General features: G+C 49.4%; 1 long non-coding RNA gene across 1 annotated transcript; it reads left to right on the top strand.

Moving 5' to 3' along the window:
- Window positions 1–1,543: 1,543 nt before the first annotated feature.
- Window positions 1,544–3,687, top strand: LOC132243900 (uncharacterized). Its single transcript, XR_009455471.1, has 3 exons — window positions 1,544–1,708; window positions 2,678–3,308; window positions 3,564–3,687. It is a non-coding gene; the product is annotated as an uncharacterized LOC132243900 (long non-coding RNA).
- Window positions 3,688–6,028: the final 2,341 nt, after the last annotated feature.

Here is a 6,028-nt window from a genome sequence, read left to right as displayed (position 1 = left end):
GTTAAGGATATTTTCATGTCATGCCTTATAATAGGGGTGCCCACTCCAATAAAAACACTCCAAAATCAAACTTGGTTCACATCTAAAAAAATAAAAGGTCCAATCAATTACACTAACAACTCCATGTGGAAAACCATTACCACAAAAAAAACCGCCAATACCTTTAAAATAGATTTGTTGACAGTCACCTCCCCTGGTAACACCAGCTGTGCCAATTTTATAAACTATACCCAAGCTTACAAAAGCCTAACCAAAAAACCAAAAATTTTCAATTGCTCAGACATGACTAATATCTCTTACAACTGCGGTCATGTTATATTACCCCGGGGGTGGTTCCTCCTTTGTGGGAAGGCTGCCTATTCATCTATCCCAGCCAATGCCACAGGAGGCCCTTGTGCTCCGGGCCGGCTGACTGTCTGGCTACCGGGTATGCCTAAGACCTCTAATAAGCGTCACCGGAGAGGTTCAAAGGTGCTAGATAAATCCTGTGATAGTGACATAAACCTCCTGAAGAAGGCCGAGATAGTGTCCTTAGCAGTTTTCCTAACAGGGGTGCCAGGCCTAATAATAGACGCTGAGAGGCAGCTTAATAAGGTGGCCTGTGCCCTAACAGAGAGCCTAAATACAGCTTCACAGGCCCTAGCTGCCCTCAATATTAAAATAAAAAAACTAAAAAAACCTACTCTACAAAATAAAACAGCCATAGATTACCTGTTGCTAAGACATAACCACAGATATAAAGAGTTCAAAACAATGTGTTGTTTTAATTTGACAGATAACTCCAGTTAATAGAGTCAAAAATACAAAAGTTAAAAAAAATTCTGTCCCACATTAAACAAAAAAAAGGGTTCAACTTCTCATGAGTTACTTCTTGGCTTCCTAATTTTTCATAGCTTAAACACATTTTCCTATTAATTGTGACAAATATATATATTTTCTTGATAATCTGCTGTGGGATACAGTGTGTGCCAATGTGTTGTGAGGGACTCAAACAATCAATTTCTTCCCCTGTTCACCGCGTGATGTTTGTAAAATCATCAGTTACAAACCCGATCCAAAACTATCGGGAGGGGACAAAAAGATTTCTAAAAATAAAAAAAATGGTCGAGGACTATGATCCTATTTCCATAGGGCCATAGCCTCAAAGCGGGGATTTGATGAGCACCCCTGAACTTTCACTACAGTTTCTATACTTCGAAAACAACTTTATGTGTTTTAAAAAAATATTTTATCTAACCAAGGACATAAAATAGGTTGTTTAGGCTAAAAAAGATCGCTTGTTGCTTAGTTGTTTAATTGCTGGCCTCGCTAAAAAAAAAAAAGCTATATCAACAAAGTCCCCCCCAAAAGGGGGGGTTACTTGAGAGAGAGCTAAAAAAAGAGTTATTTGCTGGGCTTGCTACACATTTCATCACATCAACAAGTTTAACCTGTTACATAGCTATATAAGACAGACACCCACTAGGGTGCGGGTGCTTACTTTATAAACGATTACCAAACACCACTTTCTACACAAAAATAAAGATTACGTTAGATCCTTCACCCCTGTGTGTTTATTGACACAAGCGCACCGGACACGAACTCACTGTCCTTTGGAGACAACAACTGCATGATAAACACCGGCACTCAGGTGTCCCTCCATCCTCCCCTGCCTGATCCGGGATGGCCCACAGGATGCCAGTGTTGGTGCTTTTGCCTCTCTGAGCAAGTAAGTGGTTTCCATTCCTTCGAGGTTTCCACAGACTCTTCTTTTGTCCCTTTCTCTTGGGCTGCACACTCCAACCTAGGGGCCATCATGCCCTTAGGGCTTCTTAGGGCTACTAGGAGCCATGTCCTTTGAACGTGGCCATGAGCCAGGCAGGCTGCAAGTACACCTGAGCTATTAGGCAAGGAGGATGCACAAGTGTGACCAGTGAAGCAAGGGGCATGGTACGAACCACTGCCGCATTTCTCCAGTTTGACACCTGTTCACCATTCTGGTCTTTAATGGAGTGGTCTTGGCCTAGATCTGGACCATCTGATCTGGACCGGACAGTCCAACCCACTGCCATCAGAATCATGGCATGGTTTTTAAAAGGGCTTTAGCAATTCTGAGCTTGGTATGTCCTGCTTGGATCCTTCTGAGGGGAGCATTTCAATGCTCTTGTTGGAATGACTCTTCATTCAGAATTTGTAGTTTGAATTTTCAATTTTGTTTTTATTTTAACCTTGTTTCCTGCCCCCTGCTCCCTTCAAATTCCTCTGGAGTCCCTTTAAAGCCATATGGAAAGGGTCACAAGTGTCTCTGGAAAGGGAGGAACTTTTTGAACTGATTCACAGTGCACCTGTGTTACCTATGGCATTGCTGTGATGTATATCCCCCAAAGTGTCCAGCTGGGAACTACACATTCCCTGGGAAAACGTCCCTTGTCCTCAGAGCACAGATGTGAATAGAGGCCTGGGCATTTCTGTAGACGTCTACAGCTTTTATGAGGAAGGAAAATGCTTGCGTGCTCAGGTCATCAGTGAGACAGCCCTGGGCAAGATGATATCATTTGGCTATATGCTGGCTGATCCCATTCCTTACCACTCCTCCGACCCCTAGCCCATCGCGTCCCCATTTGCTTGTAGCATTCAAAGCCCAAGGAAATCTTAATGTTGGGATTGCCCCCCTCACTCTCATGTAACCTTGTAACAGGCCCCTGCCCGCTGCACCTCGGCACCGCGGCTCCAGGGACCCGGCTGCAATCAAGGCAGGCAGTGCCACGCCCAACACAGGAGCCCCGCTGATTGCCCCAAGGACCGGGTGCAACGGCTTGAGAGTGGGCCTGGATACAGAGGCACCGGGGTCTTGAACCAGGACACTTTAAACAGGATCGGATGCTCTCCCAGCTGTCGGAAGGGATCAGGGATTTTTTGCCAAGCTCAGCACAGCTGGGGAAGCATTGGACACTCGTCCTTCTTCTGTAGTGTCTGGGAAAAACCTGGATGCTCAGCTTGCCACACGAAGGAATCCAGCAGGTTCCCCTGGAGGAAAAGAGGGCCAGGAAAGAACCGCAGGCTCTTCTGACTGCTGCAGCATCAGGGACCCAGGCGGATGCTCTTCATCCAACAGAGTCGGTGAGCACCTGAGCTAAGGAGCAGCAGGTCCCCAAAAGGCACACGGAAGCCTGTGCCGAAGCATGTAGCTTGGGTGGGCCTGGGAAAGGGCTGCCCAGGGCGATATGAAGCGGGAAACAGGTGAAGAACTCCATTGAGGACGCTTCCCAACACCACGTACCCAGCTGGTACGCCTGTGAGTTTGGGATTCCCACCGGCCTCCTCCCGGGGTAAGTGGGGTTCGCTCAGAGGAAGTGGAGGTCAGGATGAGATGGTGCCATAGCTGACCTAGCACCAGGGAGGGACGGTGGGCGAGTGAGGGGTGCACCAGCCAACCCAAGCCTAGGAAAGGGATCACTCAGCGCAAAGTCATCATTGCCCTACTTGGTTGCCTAGTATGAGCTGTTTAACGTACGTGACCTGTTTATTTGTGATTTGGACATAAAAGGCAGCTGCAAAGTCCTTCTGGTTTCAATTCTCACCAGACACCTCACAGAGAAGAAAAGACAACCTCATGACATCAAGATGTCACCAGGGCTAATTACAAGACCCGAGTGGAAAGGGGTGAGCTGCAGGGAAGGAGGAGCCCCAGACAAGTCATGAGTATGCTGTCACACCTGGACCCTCAGGGAACCACTGATCACCTCCAGGCAAGTGAAGTTTCACCCAGTGGAAACAACAAAGGTGTGGCATGGCGTGGTTTGGCATGGCGTGGCGTGACCCAGAGGGGTGGAAGTTGTCTGTGGCCCATCGGCCACTGCATCTGGCATGAGCCTGTCACAAAACCCTTTCCCCTACAATACAAGTCTCTTTCATCAATTTGTCCTGTCCCCTTTCTGACACTAAGCCAAGCCCAGGACGATTGCAGTCAGGCCTGGTGTTGGCAGTGGGATGCCAGTCGAGAACCAGAGAGGGGTGAGGACGCTGCTGCACTGCAGACTCCCCATGCAGTTGGCCCAGGCACAGCAGGACGCCTGATCCAGCCCATCGCCCGACTTCCCACTGCATCCAGAGCTGCCCTGTGTCCCAGCCCCAGCAATCAAGCTGTCACGGTATGTCTTCCCGTAACCCTTTCCGTGTTCTTTGAATGTAGGAGAATGTCTTGAGGGCTGCCTGACATAGGCCAGGGCTGCCTTTCTCTGTTCCCCCAGGGGGCCAGGTACAGCTCCTAAAAATACCCTTGTAACCCGGGCGGTACTCCAAGAGGTACCCCCTCTCCAATTGAAGGGATCAGAGCAGGTGAACAAGCGCTGTGGGAGGTGTAGGGACTCTCCTCCCCCTGTAGAGCAGAGCCAGACCACCACTGGGGACCTAACCATAGACCTTTTAATGAGGGAACATAACGGGCATAATCAGGGCGTATAGTGGACACCACAATGCCCCAAGGGGCAGGATTCAACAAAGGTTAGACACTTACAATCATTGACAAAAGACAGGGTTAACAAAATATAAAACACAAACAGCAGAGCAAACAGTACTGGTTGGGGAAATATAAACAGGCACAAAATACAAAATGTCAAAGGACAAAGAAATATCGGGCCTGGGTACCTGGAAAGGGAGAAAACAAAGGCCCCTTTCCACTGCAAGAGGAATTTCTCCTTGTTAGCTCACTCACCCTGAGACACCAACGCTGGGCCTTGCACTCAGATCTCCCATGCGGGAGACAGGAGCCCGGGCACACAGCCACCAGTGCTGCCAGTGCTAGCCCTGCTCCAACACGCTAGGGCTCTGGACCTTCCTGGAGCCCCGGCCCCCCGGCGAGCTGCCTGCTCTCTGATTGGAGGAGCTGGAAGCCGAGCTGGGACCCCTCAGGTCGCTGCTCAGATCCTTGCTGGAGCAGGAAGCTCTCCTGCTGGCTGCAGCCTCTCGTCGGGGATCCTGGAGCCCAGCAGGACGCCTCTCCTGCCGGCCACACGCCGTGCTGCTGAGGGTCCCACTGCTGCCTGCAGGTCCTGCTCCTTCAGGCTCTTCTGGGGAACTGCTCCCGCCCCGCTGGCTCAGCTCTTGCCAGCTCTTTGAAGCTCCTTCCTAGCGGTCCCTTGCTGGTCTCTCCCTGAGTCAGCCGTGCTGCCCTTTTATCCCCCTCCAGGTGACCCAAGGGGCCAATCAGGGGACACAAGGGGCAAGTTTCTGGGGCCTGATTGGTGAGGAAAGGGAATCCCAGGTCCTCCAATCACCTTTTGCCCTTTCAAAACCCCTGGGCTAGGTCACTGAGAGCCAGCCCGTCACACCCTTCATTCGTGTTTTTGCTGGTCTTTTCATTTTGAAAGGCTCATGTACAGAATGAGTGACAAGGGAGGTGGTGCTCTCCCCTACCCTGGGGGTCTTCAAGAGGAGGTTAGATAAGCATCTAGCTGGGGTCATCTAGACCCAGCACTCTTTCCTGCCTTAGCGGGTCGGACTCGATGATCTATTGAGGTCCCTTCCGGCCCTAACATCTATGAATCTGTGAATCTATAAGAGGAGGAGAGGACGAGCAGTACAAAAGGCTGCTGGATGGATCCGCATTTGGTATGTTCCACCATGCCCGTCCGCACGGCCACAAACTGCTGTCAGCAAAAGAAGCAACCAAAGAAGGGGTTCAATGTCAAGTGCTGGAGAAACCCTGCTAAAAGACATCATCTCCACCAGTTCTTCACGGACAAACACGCCAACTGCCCTGACACTCTTGGCACCACTGATCACTCAACGAAGAGCGAGAGCTTCAAGAAAGGCATCCATGAGATGTGCTAAAAAATCTCAAGGCTTTTCCAAAAAGAAACATCACGACTTGTTCAGCGAGAACGACAGCCTTCATATTACTCAACCATTCAAAACTGACACAATAACATGAACTCTAAATAGAAGTACCTGCATCAGTGTGTTAGAAAAGGACTCCTGTAAATAGGTATGTAATCTGTAACATGCCATAAAAAATGGGATAATTTATTATACCAGTACTGCAAATCCT

Source organism: Alligator mississippiensis, chromosome 11, assembly GCF_030867095.1.
Source record: "Alligator mississippiensis isolate rAllMis1 chromosome 11, rAllMis1, whole genome shotgun sequence".
NCBI lineage: Eukaryota > Metazoa > Chordata > Crocodylia > Alligatoridae > Alligator > Alligator mississippiensis.
This window is presented reverse-complemented; position numbering and strand designations above follow the sequence as displayed.